This window comes from Gallus gallus, chromosome 14, assembly GCF_016699485.2.
Source record: "Gallus gallus isolate bGalGal1 chromosome 14, bGalGal1.mat.broiler.GRCg7b, whole genome shotgun sequence".
NCBI classification, from domain to species: Eukaryota; Metazoa; Chordata; class Aves; order Galliformes; family Phasianidae; genus Gallus; species Gallus gallus.
In genome coordinates, this window is record NC_052545.1 from 3,188,366 (window position 1) to 3,210,623 (window position 22,258).

At 53.0% G+C, this 22,258-nt stretch overlaps 1 long non-coding RNA gene across 1 annotated transcript in view; it reads left to right on the plus strand.

Moving 5' to 3' along the window:
- The window catches only part of LOC124417206, a 32,941-nt gene extending 13,411 nt beyond the window's left edge, over positions 1 to 19,530 (plus strand). The window contains exons 3-4 of the long non-coding RNA XR_006931514.1: positions 7,844 to 10,145; positions 12,572 to 19,530. This is a non-coding gene — a long non-coding RNA (uncharacterized LOC124417206). The remainder of the gene's footprint in view (positions 1 to 7,843; positions 10,146 to 12,571) is intronic.
- The last annotated feature ends 2,728 nt before the right edge of the window (positions 19,531 to 22,258 follow it).

The window sequence follows — 22,258 nt, forward strand, 5'->3', positions numbered from 1 at the left end:
ACAGAGGGGCTGGGAGACCTCCTCAGCCAAACACCTAAACCCTAAGCCTGAATCCTTTCTCTCCTCTCCCCCAGCAGCTCTTAGTTTTGACACCATGCAGGGCTTGCTACCAGCACCAGCTGCCTGGTGGTAGCACCTCAGAGCCCAGGCTGCACCAGGTTAAGCCAAGAAGGTGACAGCCGGTGGCATCATGTTTTCCTTCCCTCTAGCCCTGTTTGTGGTTGCTCATCCTGCTGCTCACCCCAGTCCCCCTAGGGAGCTCTGCTTCCCTCTGCCCCTTCCCGCAGAGACTCCCTGACCCTGCTCCAGCTCCTCATCTGCAGACAGCAAAGCTGTTGTTCTTGAGATGAACAAAAAGACAGTCGGTGCCCCAGGGAGCCTGTGGTCAAGGCAAGGAGATGCCATGTCATTTGGATTCTTCTTTATTTTCATATTGGCTTTTATAGCTGCAGATGGGCTCCAGCCACAAATCCAGCTCCCAGTGCCTTGGGTGGAGGCTGCTGATTCAATCCCTCTCTATTTCTGGTGTTGGGCTTATATATAATTTATTCCTATGTAGTTACAGATATAGCTGTGCAGAGCATGAGAATTTCAGTGGGGACGTGAAGGGCGGTTTATGAGTGAAACATTACTTTGTGTGAGATTTCAGTGAGAGGAACAGTTGTAAACCGGTAACAAGGGCACAGTGCTGGGAGATGCCTCATGCCCTGTGAAGGGGTTCATCCAGGGAAGGCTGAGGCTCACCATAGACCCACCCACATCCTGACTGCAATGTTCCTGCTCACAGAGCTGAGCTGGGATGTGGGGCTGAAGCTCCATCTGCTTGGATCTCGGGAGAAGGAAAGGCTTGGGAGCTGAGGATGTACCTGCAGCTCTTCCTTGTGCTGTACTCAGCTGCACTCCCACCAAGGCTGATGGTGAGTTTCCAACCCCATGCAGGGACCAGGCACACAGGGAGATGTCCATCAGCCATGGTTGGGGCATAGCTCCCATGGATGGGGTGGAAGAGGGGCTGCAGGGTTCCACCTCCAATCTCCACAAGCAATCTGGGATAGCTCTGATCTGCCTGAGCACTTCATCAATCCTATTTTGTACTCAATGCAGAACGTAGCCTGGGGAGAGGTTATTAGACCAGGGCTGTGCTCCTCACACCCTCTGCTTTTTCTCCTTCAGATCCGGCTGCTGAGAGGAATCCTTTTTTTTTTTTTTTTTTTCTTTTCTGGAGTTTTTACCAAACTCCAAAACATCTGGAACAGCTCATGGAGCTGGAGAGGATTGTAACGCTGAGAGTGGAAATAGGGTCATGGAAACGGAGGCACCCTGTTGGATTAATGCTCGAGAGCAACACTTGGGAAGGCTTGAGGTCAAAGCCTCACCCCTTCCCTCACAAAGGAAAAGAGTTGGAAAAATCCTGGTGAGACCCTGGGAGATGTTTGTCTGCACCACAAAACCACTGCCTGCCTCCAGGTCCTGCTCATGGGGTCTGTGCCTGGGGGATGTCTCTGGACCCATTGTGCCCAGCCCCCATCAGTACCCATTGTCTTTGCACATGGACATGGCACTCTGCTGTTTAGGTCTCCCGGCTCCAACGTTTTCTCCTATGTGGCAAACTGGCAGGAGGTCAAGAAAGAAGTCAGGATTTTGAAAAGGGCAATAGGGCCCCTGGGGTTATTTAGAGCCTGCCAGCTTGACATCCATCAAGGCTGACATACTGAGAGAGCTTTTACAGAAAGCAATGTGAAGTTAATTAAAGGAGGGGTGTGACTGATGCCAGTCCCAGCAGATGATGAAAATAGATCTCTGCTAAATTCTTCATTTCTGCAGGGCTCGGATTTGGGCTGATAAAGATGATACTGTCAGTGCAACAGGCCTGGTTGCGTGGTTTGATTTGGTGTCTGGATGTGGTACAAATGGAGCCGGAGTGGAGCCTACCACTGACATTGATACACAGATTGATAAACACCGGTGATGTAAAACCACCATGGCATGCTGATGGAAGGTCAAACGTGGCTGCCTGTGGGCTATGAAATGCTGCTGCCAGGGGGAAATGTGGTCACACAGCTGCTTTTCCAGCAGGGCTGCACAGAAACTGGCTCTCGAGCCTCCCCACCTTTACCTGTTTGGTGAAAGAAATAAAATCCTTTGGATAATATTTGTAAGTGGCTGTTAGAGGGTAAGCCAGCTTGGTGCAAGCCAAAAAGTGCTTGTTTTTTCTTAGTACAACCACAGAGAGTTCTACACCTAGGAATGAAAAGGAAAGATATATTTATAGAATGGGACAACCTCGAAAAGAGTCTAAAAATGGGAAAGCCGTGGTAGAACTGTGGGTTTTTGGCCTTATTTTAGTGGGACAATCCCTAAAAACATCTCTGTGTTCCCCTAAAGGGAAGCTGGGTTCCTGGGGTGCCCATGTGTGTGGCTGCAAAGCACTGCAGCAACTCCAAGCACATCCCTGGGCTTTGCTGTGGCAGTGGGGGGAGTGGTGGTGTCCCCTGGCCAAGCAGGAGGGTGGTAGAAAGAGAAAGTCCAGGAAAAGAGCCTCAGAAATGATTAAGGGACTGGAAATGTTGCTTGTGCAGATAGAGTGTTGCACTCGGTTTTTTTAATGTGATACGTGGAAGAGTTTTGGCTGATGGGTCAGGGCATCCCTAAAGGTCAGGCTGGTGACGGGAGAGCATTTCCCAGCTGACAGCCACCAGCACGGTAGATTGAATGGACGGACACCGAAAGAGCACAGCTTTGGGACACTTGGTTCATCTGACGGATTTAAATGGAAACCTGGACACCATGCTCCTCTGCCATGAAACCTTAAACTCCGCAGGGCACTGCCACCTGCCAGCCCACAGCGGGATGGGATGGGATGCGATGGGAGCCCCGCTGATGGCCTCAGGCTTTTCCCATCCAGGCGAGAAAACAAGCTGTGAAAAAAGTAAACATGTCACTGAAGTATTTTCCCTTTCAGATGGGTTGGTTTTTTCTGGGCTCTAAGAAGGGACACGAGGAAGCTGCCGGCAGACCGACTGCACCAGCCCTGACTTCACAAATATTTGAATAACGTTTACTGTTGCAGTACAAGTTATTCCACAACAAACTAAAAAATAACTGTAAAAGAGTAGTATCACTGGGCTCTACCAGATGTGATGCCCTCAGGTTCCGCCCCCCCCCCCCCGCCCCCCGTCTTGCTCAGCCCTGAGCCCCAGCAGCCACCTTCAGCACCGATGCTGGGCCAGGCTGTTCCTGAGCCAAATCCTTGCAGATTTGGTCATAACCAAGTCCATCTGTGTGACCTGAATCACACCCTGCATATGCTTGTGTGACCCTACCATAGAAATAGGGGTGCCATTCACTGTGCCCCTTGCTTAGCCCACGGACGGGTCATTGTTTATGTCGGGCCTCCTCAATGTGCCTTTGTTATTGTGCTCTCTCACACTTCCTGCATTTGAACCCCTTATCACAGCCTTGCCCCGGGAATATGTGCACAGGAGGGTGCGTTTTATGGGCTGATAAGCTTCTATTGCCGGCAGCCTTATTGATGGGATGTCTGGAATCAAGAGATGGGGATCTTGCACTTGGGAGGGGCGGGGGGTCGAGAAGCTCTGTGCCCACTTTCCCCTGGGATGGATCCCTATCTTTCTCCCTTCCATCATCTCAGCCTCAGCAGTCCCTCACTGCAGCCCTCAAAGCTCTGCTCAGCTCTTCTCTTGGCAGCAGTTTGCATTGGATTTTTAGGTTTTTTTTTAAGCATTAGTTTAGAAACAGGACATGGCCAATAATGTCTTTGCCAGGTGCTCACTCCCTCTACACTTCTGCTCGGAGTGTGCCTTTGTGTGCGCGTACAAGCAACGGACAATGATTAAAGAGCTTTATTAGTCCCATGACTGAGCTATAGTAGGAAAAACCTGCATCCTTCCTGCCAGCTCCCGGTGTAAGGAGAGCAGATCCCAGTGAGCGCCCTGCCCATGCTCCCTGCTCTCACATCTGAGGGGTTTCTGACCTCCTTTATCCCCACATCACCCAAGGTCAGGCTGGACGGGGCTCTGAGCACCTGATGGAGCTGTGGGCGTCCCTGTTTGTGGCAGGGGAGTGGGACCAGATTGCTTTTAAGGGTCCTTTCCAACTCAAATGAGTCTATGATTCTATGATTCTAAGATGTTTGCCTAAAGTGCAGGGACAGAAAAACCTCTCCAGAGGAGATTCCTCCAGGTGTTGGCTGGCCATGGCTGTGCTGACCCAATCCCCTGGGATTTGTGACTGGCCCAGATCTGGCAATCCTGATGGTTCCCAGTGTTTTGGGCCAACAGACATAAACTTCAGCCTCCTCCATCCAGCAGCTGGCATTGCTGCACACATTGCGTACGTGCAAGGTTGTATCATAACAGCTTTTTAAGCTGCGAGGCTTTTGAAGCTATAGCCAAGGTTTGTTTTTACACATGTATTGAGCCAAGCCCCTTGTTGGGGTGTTTACGAGATGCTCTTCTGTTCACAGAGGCTCGCCTCACCTTTTGAAGCAGGGAGCATCTCAGCGCTCAGCAGGGTTGGCATGAAGATGGGCTCTTGGGGGCTCAAGCCAGGCTCAGGAGGGAAGGCAAATGACATCAGCCTTGGAGGGGTTCCAGCTCTTTGCTCAGCTGAGGCCCATGGTGGGACAAGCAGGGTGATGTGGAGGAGTAGAGGCAGACCAGGTGGACATTCTCTAGAAGAAACAGGGAAAACTTTGAAATGGAGCACTTGGGAGCCACTCATGCCATTCTTCATCCCCTTTCCATGCTGTTGGGTGGGGGGACTCGCAGTATCCCCGGGAACAGCAGGTTTGCTGTGGGTTCCCTCCATTTCTGTGCTCGTTTTGGGGTTTCAGAACCCCAGTGTGACCTCCAGCAATGACTCCAGCAGAGGCTCATAGGGTGGCTCATCCCACGTTCACTGCTGAGTCCGTGCAGGGCAGCAGCTTACAGACACCCCATTGGCTGCTCATTTTCCCGCACCCCACATTTCCCCACATCATCCCATATTTATTTGATGTAAATATCCCAGCTGAAAGGCCAAGGCTGAGTGAGCAGCAATGGGAACAACCACCACCCACAAGGACTGGGCAGTGCATCCCAGCCCCATGTGGGATAGAAGCCGAGTGGTTACACTCAGCTCCTTCCGCACCGCTGTTCCAGTCACAGCTTGCATGGGCTTCCTTGCGGACATCTGGCAGCTGGGCTGTGCAGGCAGCAGGAATGTAACGAGCTGTGCAGATGAGAGGTGCTGCGCTCAGGTTGCAGCCCGTGGGGCAGGGAGGCAGTGTTTTGTTTATAAACACAGGCGGGATGATTAAGATAAGAAGGGGATGGTAATTAAATTAAATTAAGGCTCTGGAAGTCGTTAGATGAGCCTGAAAGCATTGCCAGTCACTTTAATTCCTGTCTCTGCAAAACAGTGGCTCTCTGTGGAGGAGCAGCAGAGGGTGACGGGGGACCGTGGGGCACTTCGATCAGCTCACTGGAGATGCACACAGTTATACCCCAATAGGGGAATGTGAGAGAGATGGGTGACAGGAAAGCAGCAGAGAATTGTGAGAGGCAGGGAAAGGTGCACAGCCTCTTCTCCTCCCTGTGCCAGAGCTCCAACCTGGAGCCGAGGCACAGGAGGACAGAGGAGCTGAATTCCACTGGGATACAAAACAGCGGGACACCCACATGCGTGCAGGCTGGGGCAACAAATCTAGGTTAAAACGGGTTAGGAAGAAAGTTTTGGATGTGCTCAGATCTCCGGCTCAGAGACTGCAGTTCTACCTGTGCCAGCTCAGAGCAAAGGATGCAGCAACGCCCATTGCCAACAAGTCTGCCTGCAGGGCACGGCACAGCATGGCATGCCTGGCTGTGCAGCTGGGACAGCACTCCTCTCCTGGGGCTGTGGTTTGCACACGCTGGCACAGGGTGCCCAGAGAGGGGGTGGATGCCCCCTCCCTGGAGACATCCAAGGTCAGGCTGGACAGAGCTCTGAGCACCTGATGGAGCCGTGGGCATCCCTGTTCATGCAGGGGGTTTGGACCAGATGACCTTTAAGGGTCCCTTCCAACTCAAACGATTCTATGATTCTATTTACATGTGTATATAAAGTGCCTATCACCATATTGAGGAGACAATACCAGCAACCTGTGCAGTAATCATGGCCTGGATGGATCAGCTGAACACAAGAAAGGATCCCTTGGCTGGATCCTTGGTGAGGGGAAGAAACCCTTTCCTTTGGGAGAGGTCTTATGGGGATACTGAAGCAGGTAAATGGGGACTGCACCTTTCTAAGGATGGTCCCCAAGGGGAAGCTGATCCCTGGAGCACCAGTTGGGGTGCTGGGGGGTGTTATGGGAGTTTTCCTCCCACTGATCTCCCCAATTAGTCTCTCATTCCCTTATTCTCCTCTTCAAAGCACTCAGCATCATTAATCTCTTTGGGGTATTAATGCTGGGCTGAGCTGCCCCCCGCTCCCAGCACACACAGCCCTGCACGCTAACAGCTATTCGCTGTGCTGTCACGGCTGTTAAGGCTACAAAAGCTGCAGTAATGTGAGCTTCTGGGGCTGTTGTCCAGAGAGGCCCAGGCACTCTGGGCCCTTTTGAAGGCAGGAATTTGGCTGAGCGTGACCAAGTTTGTCCTGGAGATGGCCCTGCACCCTGCAAGGTCAGGGACATGGGGCCAGGGATGTGCAGGGGACACCGTTGTGCACAGAGGGGCTTAAGCCCAATATAAGCTAATAAAATTGGTAAGTGTAGTTATTGTACTGTAGTACCCCTTACAATTGCTCTCTCTTTGGAGTCTATTCTGTACAATGCAGGAGAGGTCTCATGCAGTGGCTGGCATGGGCAAATCTAAAGGGGACAGCACACATGGAAGATTAGGATAGCATCCCTGTGCATCGCTCACCAGGACCTGGGGTCTGCTCTGGTCACCTAAGGGAGATGGCTAACGGCAGGACATGATGCAAGAGGTGCTGGCAGGGCCCCAGTTTCCAGAGCCCTCTTCCCTTGTCCCAGGCCCATGTTTCTGCCCCTGATGCTGGGTTGGCCCACGTGTCCCATTGGGAAGGAGCCCAGCTGTTGCTGTGAGCACTGCCTTCTGGCAACGTTCCAGCCTGGATTTCAAAGCGCCGTCGGCTCTCTCCTGAGATCTGAGGTGGCTCGGTGGGATCGGGGCAGCTTTGTAATTTGAAACAGTGGGGTTAGCCGGGAATGTGCCGCTGGTCGTGGCCATACAAGGGAAGAGGATCCCACTGTGTCCATGGCCCTGCATTCCCATCCTGCCCCTGCCCAGTACAGCACAAGGAGCTCCCAGCAGCCACAAGGAGCACCGGCACCCAGAGGTGCCACCAGCACCCACCGCTCCCTGGGGACAGTGGTCAGAGATGCAGCAGCGCGTGGGCACGGGGTTGGGGTTGGGGCTGGGGTTGGATTTCTCTCCCTCTTGTTTTCCACCATGGGCTGAAACTCTATGCCTGGGCAGGCGATGCTCAGGGGAATTTGCGACAGCAGATGGTGGCGAAAAGAGAAAAGGACGAAGCGCTGCCTGCAGGCATGGGAACACAACACCTCGGAAGGGAGTGAGGATTGAGCAGCCACTGGTGAGCGGCCTGCCATGCTCTTAGTGTCACAAATGCACAGAGCTGTTCTGCGCTCCCTGCGTGCACACACAGGCAAGCAGCAGTCCCGCTCCAGATGCATTTTTTCCTCTCTTTTCCTTCTCTCTCTTCCCCTCCTTAAACAAAGATGTTTCCCCAGATGCACTGGTCGCCATCCAACAGATCCTTTTGTCTTGTCTCTTCTAATTGTTTTCTTTCTCTCTGTACGTGTTTGCTGTCCTTCCAGGCTCAGCACTGTCTGTCTCGTTGTGGTGGAGGAGCTGACGGTGCCAAACCCCTCGTGGGGGTGACACAGTGGGACCCTGCCTACAGCAAAGGTGCTGAAAGCTGAACAGATGGGTGCAGGGCAGATCATGAGTGACAGCAGCTCCCTTGTGCCAGGGAAGGGCCCCAGAGGGAATCTCCCTGTTGTGATGTCCCTTCTGGTCTGCTTAGCTATGGCTCAGAACTGGTTATGTACCCGAGTCCTGACGGTCCCAGTGACCCTATGAAAGAGCCTCTGAGTGCTCAGATGTGGACCCACGTCCTCCAGCTGCCTCGAGCTGATCTAGGAGAAGCAACCCGCTCTCCCTCTAGGCCTGCCCTCACTTAACTCTGCAAGAGGAAATTTCTCCCGAGTTCCAGGGATTGTAGGACATTTTTGATGAGAGGGAGATACGGAAAGCAAACCTGACCTTTTCAACCAGAGAATGGCTGCTTCCCCACAAATCTGTGTCACAGAAAAATGCTGGGTTTTATTTTTCTTCCCAATGCAGCATTGAAAACAAACAACCAAACCTCAGGCTTTGCTACAAAGCACAATTGTCTCTCCAGACCAACTCTTCTACATTTCTACTCAGTCCTGCCTCCTCGTGCTGCTCCCCTCCTGTCCGCAGGCTCGGGCAGTGCGGTGGGATCAGCCTGGGAAGCTGCACTGTTCCCACCAAACACCTTGGCTAGCTGTGGAGTCCTTTTATTGCCGGGATGTCATTCACACTGGGCTTGTTTAACACACATACCAGCTGCCTCTTTTCATGCTACTGCTCTGAGAACGGAGATTCACAAGGACTGAGCTCATCTGAAGTTCACAGGAAGATGGGCTTGGATGGGGACGTGGGATGTAAATCCCTTGAACACTGCATATATTTGCATCTGCATCTGAATTTGCATCCTCTTTCTCATCGCAGGATTCCCCCATCGCGGTGCGTTGGAGAAACGCAATGCATCATTCATGGGTTGAGCACGGGATTTTTTTCTCACTGCTGTTGACTGGTTTACTTTGCATTGATTTCAAGGGTCTCACAGTGACCGGACAAGGACTTCTTCAGCCAAATGAAGTGACTGCTCCTGGGCTGAACCTGCAGCACCCGGAGTATCTCCATCTCCTCGGGCAGCCCCAACATGGCACACGCATGGAAGAAGCCCTTCCTCAGCCACTGTGACTGTTTTCCCACTTTAGGACATAACAGAAGATCCTTTCAACAACATTTCCTTTGAAAAATAATCCATCTAACTCTGTTTTTGGAAAGTGCTCCATGCTCTGCACAGGAAGAAGTTAATTACTGTCCAGGGGGTGAGGGCGTGTGTTCTCAAATGTTTTAAATGTTTAATTTTCTTGAAAGAAAAACCATCTCTGATCTCTGTTGGATCCTCTCCCTGTTTATACAGAGGGTTTCTATTAGCAGGGCCAACAGTACATCCCTGACTGCCACATCCGTGTCCTTTCCTTCTTCCCTCAAAACAGGAACCCCTCCCAAGGGGTGTGTGTCCCACCTCTCCCTTCACCTCTCTGGAGATCAGTAACAGCGTGCTCCCTCCTCCATCCAGACCACAAACTGGGGGAAACTCGCTCTGGCCATTGCAACTTTCCTTCTTCTGCCTATTTCCCAGGAAGATGGAAAGACAGAGGTATCCACAGGTATTTCAAAGGAGGTTTCCATGCAGAGGCTGTCCCACAGATGTCCCTGTCTCCCACAGGAGTGCAGTAAGGACATCATTAGTTTGCTTTGTCCCAGCCTCACTCTCATGGAAATTGAGGGTCTCTCCTCCATTCTATTTGCACCACGAGGATGCATGGGGACAAGCTCCCAGACCCACCTGAGGAGTTCCAGTTACTGACCCAGTCTCTTGCAGGTGGGGAAAGGGGGGTGCTGAGCATCCCTGGTGTGGCCCTTTGGTGGGATAGCCCCAAGTACCCCTCAGTACCAGCACACCTCAAGCCCCCACACAATGTCATGGAGGAATTGGTTTGCTTTTATTATTGCTGTTTTTCTCAGCTGGTGCTGTTATCAGGACATCCTCAGGGTTGCTAATTTAGTGCTGATGAGAGGATAATGAGAATGACTGTCAGTACCTGTAGTAGCCACCTGATTTTTAACTTGTTATGGTCAGGAAGAAGCATGGGGGGGATAAATTGTGCTCAGGGAGTGTGTTAGCTGCATGTATTTCCAGTGCTAGGGGCTGAGATGGATAAGAGGTGATGTGCAGAGCCGCCTGATTTCAGAGGCTGTTCACTGAGAAGTTTGGGCTGCCATCATCCAGGGATGCAGGTTTGACAATGTTATTTTGGGGTGGATGATGGTCTTGGGATCCTGTTTGCTGCCAGGATGTCTGGCATAGGAGGGGGCTGGAGCAGAGGGGGTGCGGGATGTGTTGGGGTGACAAGGGGAGCTTTGAAAGCTCTGCAGGATGGCCTTGTGGCTATGCCTCCTGGGGTGTCCTCCAAGCTCTCTCAGCCTTAATTTCCTGTGAGCTGGTTCATCTAGAGCTAGTTCATCTGCTATCACACCCAAGGCTCATGTGTTTGAAAGTGCCCTCCTTGTCCTGGTGACTGAAGCCCACAGATCCAGCTGAGGAACAGGCTCAGAACAAACCTCTGAGCTGCCCATCTCCACCACCAGCCGCATTTTGGACTAAGAACACCCATTCTGTGCTCAAGGTGAGCCAAGTTCCATTCACAGTGTACAAAACCAGCCTCTGTGTTCCTACTGGTTGAGTGCACGTGGATATACTCCATGAGGAAGGCGGCTTCGGAGCAGCAATGTGGAGGGAAGAAAGAAAATAGAGAGGACAGGAGGGAGTGCACACCTAAAGCACTGCAGCCTGAGGAGAAGGTGTGGGACATCTGTCAGACATGCCCTCACCAGGTCAGGGCTCCCACAGCTTTATTTTGCCTGTGGGGGTGGCAGTGATGTTTGCAGGAGGCCGTCATGGGATGGCGTGGCTGGAGGAGCACCAGAATGACTGTATTTCAGAACTATGTCCCTGGGGAGCATACAGTGCCCTTCGGCCGAGCTGCCAGGACCCGCTCTGCTGGCGATAGCGCTCGGCCCGTCTCTTATCGCTCCGCTGGGAAAAGAGCTGGCGAGGAAGGCAGCCAAGTCCGTGTGTGCTGTCGCTGCCTTTGTCCCTTCAGCATACTTGAGCCAAGGGCTGGCTTCTTTCCTCCTTCCTTTCTTTCTTTCTTTTCTTTTCCTCTCGCATGCGTGCTTTTTCAGATCAATATCGTGTGGAGGTGACAATGTGATGTCAGGGAGCTGAATGGGGTGCAGTGTCTGGTGGCAGCATCCCAGTTCTGGGACCAGCCGTGTGCCAGACAGGAAAGGGTGTCCCCAGCATCAGGAGGGGAGGAAGGGGATGGGGACAGGAAGGGCAGAGTGGCAACTGAAGAGACCCTTTATGGCAGGGTGAGCACCCAGCTCCATGGGCAGGCTGTGCCCTCTGTCGTCCCAGCGAGCTGGAAGCATGAAGTGCTGCTGAACCTGGCCCAGAATAAACAGCCTCATGCCACCGGCCCTCCCAAGCAAACAGCCGGCCTGTTTTCCAGGCGGACGGGGAAGTGGTGGAGCCTTTTTTCCTCTGGCCCTGTTCCAGCAGAGCAGCAGCATTAACTCACTCAGCACAGGATGGGATGGGGCAGTGCAGCCTGGGACTATCCCTGGGTATGGGGCTTCTTCTGAGAGGCGTGTGTGTTGCATAGCAGCAGGGTTCGGCATTACAATGGGTTTGCTGCTCTTACTGTGCTGGTGGTGGGTTCTCCTGTGTGCTGTGGGTTAGGGTCCTGCTGCCCTCACAGAGGATGGAGGAACCAAGGGCTGGTTCGAGCTGCACGTCCTCCCCCTGTTCCCCACACACTGGGACGAGGTGTCATCACAAAACCACAGGATGAAGAACAGTGAAGAGCAACCCACACCTTTCCCAAGGACTTGACCAGTGTCTCTCCCCTTAAGGAAGTCACTCAAGGAGCCATTAGCAGAAAAGAGCCGGGTGCAGGCATGTGAGCCAGTTGGATACAAACCCCTGGGAGCTCACGATGGGATGGCTCCCCGCAGCACGAGTAGCTTAGCATAAATATTTAATAGCACCAGTAAATATTTAACTTCTACAACATGAGCGAGGATGGAAAAAACAGACCCTGCCAGGCAACCTCTCAAAGCCCCTGGGTGAGATGCTTTGGAGCTCTCTTCCCAAATCTCAGCCGGGCATTTAGGCAGGGCCTGGTTTTCATTAGATGTGTGTGCAGAGCTTAACATAAGGAGGCTGTGATCTGAAGTCAGCTCACAATAAAAATAGCATGCCCTTTGCATGAGTCAAAAAGCACCCGCTCCCAATTAAAAGGAAACGTCAGCCATCCAAAGTTAATGCTGGCACTTCAGCTGGTTTGTGCTTGGCATTAGAATCATCTCCTTGGGCATTTTGAACTTAAGAGGTTTGGGGAAGTTTTTTAGAGGATGGGCATTAACTGTGCAGCAGAGGAAATTCTGCTCCCCTTGGCTACAGAGCATACTTAGTGCTGACATCAGCCTTACTGTGGGGATTCTGTCCTTCCCAGCTGTGGTCAGCACACAGTGCATTAAAGTCAAGGCAAAAGTGGAGCTGAACCCGGGGTGGGGGCCCTGCACACCCGTGTGCTGATGCCTCACTCAACCCACGAACCTTAGCATTTGGTTGCAAGCATAACTTCCTCTCTTTTTAGATGAATGGCCACTTGCCAAGGGGGTGTCCCACATGGGCAAGACGCTGGAGAAGCCCTTGTCCCACATGTCCTGCTTCCTTGGTGTGGTGTTTTGGGACCTTGGGGGATACTGGGGCTCTGTCCCTGCCCTGTTGCGCTGAGGAGCCAGTTGTGCACAGCAGGAGCTAGACCTGCTGCCATCTGGTTGGATGCACCCGCGCTAATAATAGAGCGGTAAGTATTTGCATGTGGGTCTCTTCTAGCTCTCGGGCTCCCAGAGGGAGCCACATCTCTGGGGTTTTTAATAGAAAGCAAGCAGGGCCATGAAGTCAGAGGAAGGAAAGGTGTCAGAAAACACTGAGTCAATGGGCCAGGGCAATGGAGGGACTGGGGCACGAAGAGCTGCCCTCCAAAGGCTCTGTGTGGTTGACTCCAGGCAGTGGCGTGGGCTGGGCACAGGGAAGCTCTGGCTCGTGAGCAGGAAGCCTGGCAGGTCAGTGGGGTGAAACCACTTAGACTCATCCTTCCCGAGACACAAGGCCCCATGCAGGTTCTCTCAAATGCGGTTTCCTGATGCAGCTGCTTGATAAATATTTATCTCTGGTCTATTGCGAAGCAATTAGGACAGCCTCAGAAGTGGCTTTGCACAAGAGCCTCCACCAAAATAAGGCTATTTGGATAACAAATGTATCCATCTATTTTCCACTCATGAGGACTCTCCTGAAAGCTTGTGTGGAAGCAGACATTTCCCAAACTTCAGGTAGACGTCTGGTGCTACTTGAAGGCTGAAACCCACACCTCTGCTCTCACTCATCCTGTGCTGGTTTTATTCCACTGTCTGCCCCTTGAAGCTTGCACAAATATAAGGAAGAGTTAAATGGGCTTTTAGCAGGCCACTGGCTGCAATTTGTGAGGCCAGACAAGGACCCTCCCTGTGTTTCTAGAGATGGGGATCTCCTGGCACAGGCTGTAGCTGCCCAAGGACAGGAATGAGGCTGAGAGGGCTTGGTTCTCACCCATGAAGATATGCAGCCTTGTCCCAGAGTGAGAACTGGGGCTCTTGTGGCAGGTGCTTTGTCATGGGGAAGGCAGAAGAGACATTTGGCCTTGAATTCAGTCTGTGAGCTCCTCAGGAAGCTGGGCTTTAGCTTTCTGCCTTTCAGAACAGCTTTGCTGAGGACGAAGCACTGGGGCCATTCCCAGGCTATGAGCCTGCACTGGACAACATAGGTGCAGGTGGGTTGTGCCAGTTGCTGCGTGGTGGGCTCAGGATCAAGCCCCAGTTTCTGCCTATGTCTATGGGGATCCTGGTCCCGGCCAGCCCCATTAGGTGCCATTGTGACACTCGATGCCTTGCAGTGATCCTGGTGTCAAAGGCAGACAGCCCTGATCTCCATCCCTGGAGGAGGCATGGAGGGACCCAAGGTAATGCACACCCTCAGGGGGAGGTAGTGAGAGAGCTGTGCAGAAAGAGCTTTTATGGACTTGTAGGAACAACCAAGCAAATCCTCCACATGTCGTGGCTGGAAGACCATCCATGGCCCATCCCCAAGTGACCAGGGGAAAGAAGAGGTCTCTACTGGAGCTGCTCACAGCCCCTGCACTGTTCTCTCACACTACCTTCTCCCTCCAGCTGGGCACTGGGCACAAACCTCCAGCACTGGGGGCCATCCCACCCCTCCCAGCGCCGTGGCCATCTGCTCTCACAGCCCCAGCCCTGCTTTCTTTTTGTGCCGCTTCATCCCCAAGCATCGCCTTAACGCCTCGCTCCCTCATCCTCACCAGGAAACGCGAGAGGTGGGGAAGGGAAAGGTTTCCCCAGCTCTGCACAGAAATGTTCGAGTGTGTCAAAAGACAAAGCCCGTCCCCTTTGCAACCCACCAGCTGCTGCTGCCACAAAAGCGGGGAGAGGGGGAGGGGGGGGCGGGAGCGTGGGGGGCACTTTGTGACCCGAAAGGAAAAACCTTGAGAAAGGAACAGAATAAATATCCCCTCCTTCCGCCCTCTCTTAACAAGAGGGGACAGAATCAAACACTTTTGTTAAGTGAGGGGCTGTCCCCCACACCAGTTAACACGGCTCCTGAGCCCTGTCCTGGTGTCGGACTTTAACTCACTCTGTGTCGTGTCTTTCTCTTCACAGGCAGAAAATTCAATTAGTCTCGAGCAAATGCCTTCCTAAAGGACACAGAAAACGAAAATAAAGAGCAGAAATCTGCTTTCATCCTGTACAGAAAGAGGCTTTTTGGGGGAAATACAGATTAGGGAGATAAAGAGGCAAGTTTAGAGCTTTCAGAAGGGGGTTTCTCTCTCTTTGGTATTTTTTTTTCTCCTGGTTTTTTCTTTTTCTTTTCTATCCCTTTTCTTTTTCTTTCTCTCTTTCTTTCTCTTTCTTTTTCTCTTTTTTTTTTTCCTTGTGTTCTCTTTTTACTTTCTCTCTCTCCTTTCTCCACTACTCTCTCTCACCCTACCCTATTGCTGTTGTTCCTGCACACACCTGATGACCAGAGCCTGCTCCCACACCACTGAGTGGACCCCCTCACTCCATAAGCAGAGCTGTTTGTTAGGGTGTTTGTCTTGCTGTAAGCAACCAAACCAGCCCCATTTTTTACTTGTCTCTACGGCTCCTTCCTGCAGGTACAAATACACGCAACTGCCAGCAGCTCCACAGCCAAGGCTGGAGGCTGAGGGTGAAGCCTGCTGTCCTTAATGGAGAAGGGAACCAGGGAGATAGGGGGATTATGAGGGAGATGATGCTGGGAATACCTCCGTGCTGGGGTACCCAACTGGTTGGGATTTCCTTTGGAGCCTTGGCAATGGCAATGGCCAACAGCAGCCAGATGAGATGTTACTGATGGCTCAGCAACGAAGGCCACCTCCCCTCATGCCCCGGGCTGGGCACCACACCAGGGGGACACGGAAGGGCACAGTGCCTCCTCCTCCTCAAGGCTTATCAGCACTGGTGAGAGGGGAGCACTTCCCGGCGCGGGCGCTTCCTGCCTCTTGATTGCAGATGCTGGGCTCTGATCACCGCTTCCTCCCCTGTTGCTCACCCACCGCTGGGGCTCTGGGCTCCATGGCTTTGTTGGCACTGTCCCTTGCTCCAAATTTACCTCCCACAACTGGTTTTCCCCATGTTGTTTGCTTCCTCCTCTTCCAACAAGTTCGTGTGCCGGGCTGGCTCTCAGCTGCCAACGCTTTGCAGCGAGGGCTGGTGCCTGCTCGTGCTGCCTGTCAGAGATAAGAACTAATCTCTGGTTTATGGTCGCAAACACGGCGCGTAGGTCTGAGCCTCCGCACGGAAATCAGGACTGCACAAACACGGGCAGCAAAGGGAGGGGGCTGGCAGCACATCCCTTTTCTCAACGCTTGTTGTTCTCTTGCAGAGCACCAGGCTTTGTCATTACAGAGGTATAGCTCCAGAAAGCCTTTGGTAGGGGCAGCAAATACATGGTAGGGTAGAAGGGTTTGTTTTTAGACTCATCAGAGGCTACACATGGGGTTTCTCCATGAGCTTTCCCTGAACGCATCCTTCCCAAAACTGTGAGGGGCAGAAGAGAGGCACCCTAACAAAATGATAATCTGACTGTGTACTGAGGTAACTCCAAACATCCTGTACTGAGGACTTAAGGTATTTATGGTGTCTCAGATGGCCGGTCTATGAGGGAAAAGACTCTACAGACAGCATAGGAATTTCCTGGAAGGGAGGAAATCTAATTGCCCTTCCTTGTGCTGTCAGCAGTCTCTTTAGGTGCACACAGCAGCTGGCAAGAGATTGGTTTTTTGGCTTGTGGGCTTCTGCTCCGACATTTCTGCCCCTGTTCTCTTGCCACACAAACAACAGGGACACTTGGCTTGTTCTGCTAGCATTGATCAGACCACAGGGAATGCCAGACCGGGCCATTTTCAGGTTGCTTCTGGCAATGAATGTGTTGCTGTGGGCTCCCAGCGTCTGCCAGTTGGGAGGAGGATGAGCCAAACCTCCAAAGTGCCAAAGGACAGTGCCATGTGGAACAGAGCATGGAGCCAGAGGAGTCCAAAAGCAAAGAGATAGAAGAAGAGGAAAGAGGAGGATGGGAGGAGAGCTGAGGGAGCAGTGCAGGAGCAGCACCTCGGCTCTCACAGCAGCTGCAGCACTGGTTAATCAGTCACCAGCTCATAGCCCCAGGCTCCTGCCAGCTGCTTTCATCTCCCAGTCAAAAGGAAGGATGCTGGGCACCCTGCCTGCATGCACCAGCCTCCAGGCCCCGCTGAGGTCTCAGGTCATGTGTTACCCAAGGCACAGATAGCCCCAGAAGAAGAGGTAGCAGACATTAGCTTGTGCTGTATCTCTGCTGTCTATCCATTGTGGCCTCCTTGGTCACTGCTCTGCGCTCTGACTTTCCTGACTGCCTTCCCTCCTTTTACTAGAACTATTTGCTGCTCTTAATCAGGGCTCCCAGGCTCCCAGAGAGAATCCCACTCCAGTTCCTCTTGCAATCTGATGAGGTATAGAAGAAAAAATGGTCGTAGGAAAGAAGAAAGGAGCTGGTTTGGAAGTGAATAGAGGCTGCTGGTCAGGCTGCCACCGAACAAACAAAGGCTTTCCAGCATGTAGCTGCTTGTCTATGCAGGGAAATTAATTGGAACAGCTTTTCCAAATTAGCTGAATCTGATGATGATAAAAATAATAAAAACAAATAGTGGATTAAGTTAAATTAGGAAAAAGCAGCTTTATTCTGGAATAGGCGTGTCCGCATTCCAGCATATTTTACTCCACAATAGCAGCTCCGTGCAGCTCCTCTGTGCCGACAAGCCCCGACACCAACCCGCGCACGCTCCCAGTCCTGCTCGCCCCTCCTGCAGCCGGAGCCTCCAGCCTCCCTCCCCCAGTGCCCTTTGCCAGCACTTCTCCCAGCCCTGGTAGTCCCCCAGGCTTTGGCTGTTCATCCCTACAAAAGCCACCCCCAGTATACGTGTGACCCCGAGGTCCCCGCTGCATGTAGTGGCCTCCCTGCCAAACTCGGCACCGTTCCCACTTTTATAACTCCATTTGGGCCCTTCCCTTAGCAGGCAGCCTCTGCTGCTTCGCCTGTCACCCTGAAAGCTGTCCCTCTTTGGCACAGGCGGTGCGCCTGCCTTCAGACTGCCTCCCAAATGGCTGCACACACATGCAAAAATCCCTGATTTATTTTGGATGGGGAAAGATGAGAATTTGGCACGTGCAACCGACAAGCGACCCCTCTGACCACGCTGAGCTCACAGGGCCTCTGTGGCTGCTGGCTCCCATTTCATGCTATGGACTCAGTGGGGTGAGCAGCATTGGCTCCAGTGGCTGCACGGAGCTGTGGCAGTGTACAGCAGATGAGGATCTTGCTGTTTCTGTTAGAAGAAGGGCATAATTTTAATTATCTTGACATGTTTATCACTGTAAGCCCGGGCCCGTTATCTCCACGAGTCTGTTCTCAAACATGCAAGGCTGAGAGAACATGATTGCCTTTTATTAAGACCGTGCATGAGGTATTCCTGCAGCTGCACTGTGTGTCAAAGGATAAAAAATGTGTGGAGTGACTTTCCTCGCATTGTTAGCTGAGAGTAGCTGCTGGGTGCTGCGAGCCAGATCCTACACAATGGGGCTTCAGCTATTATGGCTTATTTATGGGTCTGCATGTGTTTGTCCTGTCAAACCGTCTTGCAGAGAAGTCTCAAAGCCATTTAATAATGGCTTGGTTGGTTTCCTTAAAACTTGCTTCGTTGCACAGCCTGACACTGAAGAGCTGCTGCTCGGCTGTGCTCACTGTGCCCTGATCCATGTGCTGCTCTGTCCCTCTGCTCTGGCCCTGCTCAGCAGAGCTAGGACTTCTGGAGCTGGTTGTTATCTGCAAGAAGGGCAATGTTGCTCTTGCAGCACACAGAGTTTCATGGGTTGTCCATCATGACTCAAACCCAGTCGCTCCTTCTGCCTGTCCAGCTGCTCCACAGCGAGGCCCTAACATCTCCTCTTCCTCCTTCACTCTCTTCTCCACAAAGATTGCTTATAACTGATGTTCATAGAATCGTAGAATGGCCTAAATTGGAAGAGACCTTAAAGTTCATGCTGTGAGCTGTTTGCCACCCACCAGCTCAGGCTGCCCTGGGCCCCATCCAACCTGACCTTGGGCATCTCTTGGGATGGGGCATGTGGGTTTGCAACAGACTTGGAACATCGGCCTCCTTGTCTGGTCAGTTATCATCTTAGACTGCCCTGAGCCCATGCCCAGCTGGCCTTATCCCTCTGGATTTCCTTCTCCCCACTTGCACAGCTGGATAGCTTATATCAGACAGTAAATTCTTGGTGAATTACTAGTTGTATTTATTGTTTGCTACACCAAAGGGCTCAGGCATCCTAGGCATGGGGTCTTTGACCAACGCGCAGAAGGGATCTTCTCTCTTCCAGCAGTTTTTATGATCTCAGGACAAAACAGAAGATAACTGGGTCTCGTCACAGAGCCCCAGACCGCAGTGTCAGCCAGCCTAGAAATAGTCCCAGCAGCAGCAGCAGGGCTAAAAATAAATCCAATGAGGTTTATTTTCAGACATTCTGCCAGAGTACGCTGTATCCATCTCACTACCACCACCCCCCCCCCCCCCTCACCCCGGTCCCATCCCATCAGGTCCCCCTTCCCACTGTCCCTGGGGACATGCAGGTTACAGCAGCAGATGGCAGCCGCGGGGGCCCAGTGACCTGTCAAACCACCACTGGTCACTGCCTGCAAGCCCCCGCCAGCCCGGGGCCCTGTGTTTGTTTGTGTAAGGACTGGACCGGCTGGCAGCCTTCATCCCAGCGGCGCTTGGGCTTCCCAGCGGGATCGTGTTGTTGGTCCCTGGGGCCAGAGTGTGCCTGCCCCAGGCTTGTCCTGCCTGAGAAATGGGCTTCACGGCTCTGCTGCATGCGTGGGCCAGCTGCAGGGCTGGGGATGGAGCTGGCTGTGGAGCAAGGCATTTTTCTCCTGAAGTCTTCATAATGCAATACCATAGAATCACAGAAATGCCTGGGTTGAAAAGGACCACAATGATCATCAAGTTTCAACCCCCCTGCTATGTGCAGGGTCGCCAACCACCAGACCAGGCTGCCCAGAGCCACATCCAGCCTGGCCTTGAATGCCTCCAGGGATGAGGCATCCACATGGGGATATGGGCATATGGGGCAGCAAAGATAATGTGAAGTCAAAGCAGCACATTTCACATCATGCCATGCAGCAAACCAAGCTTTAGGGAAAAAGCAATGACGACCCATCTGATCAAATAGCTCTGCTCTTTGTTCCTGGGAGAACATCACGTGGAGGTGGCCCTGTCCTCTTTGTACCTTGTCTCGGTTGCTTGGTGAGCACGGGCATCTGACCCAGCCATACACTTGCCTCTGGGGATCCATCTCCCTCTGGGTGGCAAACTGTGGAGTGGGAAGGGAGAGTGGCAGTGAGAAAGAGCTCACAGTCACAGTGAAGGTGTAGGGCCGTGAAACCACACTACAATGTATAATTACCAGGAGGTGGCTATGGAATAGAATACAGTGAGTGGGCTATGAGGAGATGAAGAGGAACAATGCAGCCAACAATTTGTAATTATTCCTACAACAATAATGGGAAACTAATCTCCTGGATCAGGGTGCAAATTTAATTCTCCCCCTGGCTCCCCTTCCCATCATTCAGCCGAGCACAATGGCACAGATGCAGCCCAGGATGCTCTTCCTTCCTGCGAGGAATGCCTGCCTGTGCTGGGTGCTGGAGTCCACTGCTCCTGGAGCAAATCCCCTCATCCCTGGGCTGCAGCAGGAGGTTCTTTTGAGGGCTGCTGTCTCATGTGCCATCACGGCCATATAATAAGCTGAAGTGAGAGTATCACAAGGCTCTCCAGTGCACGGTGGTTCAGGGTGCTGTAGGTAGCAGCTCTGCCATAAAAATGTTTAAAGTTTACAGCAGGCAAAAAGCACAAAGGGAAGGTGTGTCATGGCCATGTTCACTCAGCAAGCAGCTGGCTGTCCTGCCATTCACCACACCATGAGCCCCAGGGCAGTGCAGGAGCCGAGCTCAGCCCGTTCACATTGCCTGTCCTGGATGTGGGAGCAAAGAGGCTGCCCTGTGGGGTGCAGAGCAGCCCTGACCATCCCACCCATGGCCAATGCAGAGTATGGCACAACGCGAGGGGCAGCCTTGGGGAAGAACAACTTTTCCCATTGGAGCAGAGTTGCTTTCATAGCTGCAGCCAGCATGTCCCCAGCCTTTCTGCCCATCGATTAATTAACTCCAGAGTTTGTATGGCTTTCTTCTGGGGGAAGGAAAAAAAAAAAAATAGAGAAGCAGAGAAGAATGAAGAATGCAATTTTTGCAAACGCCCCCCACCTCCGCGGGGTACTGTGGGGCTGCAGCCCCGCTGCTCGCTTCCTCCCTGCCCGCCCCCGCAGGCACCGGTGCTGGCCCGGCTCCCGCACGCAGATGTAGGCTTCCCCCGGGCTGCTGCGCCGTGCTGGGAAAGTTCAAACCTGCCGTGGTCCTTTCACAGCTCCCCCCCGCCAATGGAGCATCCCCCGCATCCCGCATCGTCCCCAGAGTGGGTGGGAAGCGCTCGTCCCCCGCTCTGATTTTGCTGGGTAGGAAGGACCCCGGGTAAATAAACAGCAGCTGGTGGTGAAGTGCAGCTTGATGGCTTTTTCCCATTCCTCGGATGGCTCCGTGATTGTGTCCAGGTGCGGGGAGCTGGGGCCAAAGGCTGAGCGCTGGGATGCTGGGACAGATTTGGCATCACTCTGCTTTAAAGCCGTTGGCTGCGGCAGGATGACTCCAGGCTGACCCTGCGTACGTACAGTGAAAGGCAGCACCCTGTGGGGTGAGAGCATCAGGGCCTCGAGCCCATGCTGCCTCTGCAGCATAAGGGGAAGCAGTTTGGGGGTGGCCCATAGACAGGTCCTGTCTGTGGTGCCCTCTCCTCCCAGTGATGCCCGTTTGAAGCAGACCCAGGGGGAGCTGGTCCCCCTTCCGTGCAGATCTGCTGGAGCCAGTGGTGACCCTTGGGCTCAGGGGAAAGTTGCTTTGAGACTGAAGAAGCCAAACGTAGTTTCACTTTGTGTTGTGTTTTCACTCATGCGCAGGTGGAAGGAGCCTGGGTCCCCTAGAGGATCACGTCCCACGGCTGCACCACGGCTGCCCTCCTCTCCCAGCTCTGGTGTGGGCATTCCAACTTCCCCACCCTGGGACGTGAACCATCTCCCCCTCTGTGGCAGATTCTGACAGCACCCAGCGTGTCCCTAAGCCCAGGGGACACTTTGCTGCCCGCACTCTGCACCGGCCCCAGCGATGGCACAGCAATGAATCACCGTCTGGTGCTGACAGCATCCCTCTCCATACCACACCTGCCACGCTTTGGTTCGCCCTTCCCCTGAACAAGTTTTTCCCCTTCCCTTTGAGAGTGGTTCTTTTCAGCTGCCCATGAAAGGGCCCTGTTCCCGGTGATGGATTGCACCTGATTTCAATATCAATGAGGGCGTGCTCTGCTCCTGCAGCCCCTAGCAGCTTGTTTAGCCCGGGTTTGTTAACAGGGTTGCCCTCTTCTTTTCCCTCACCGTTTCCTCCCTCTCTGCACCGAGGGCAAAAGCTGTGGCTGATCTCATCCTCGGGAAGGAGTTCTCCCGTTGTGGGCTGGACTGTGCAGGTGATGGGTTTGGGACGCTCAGGGGCACTGAGGTTGGGTTTATTGAGG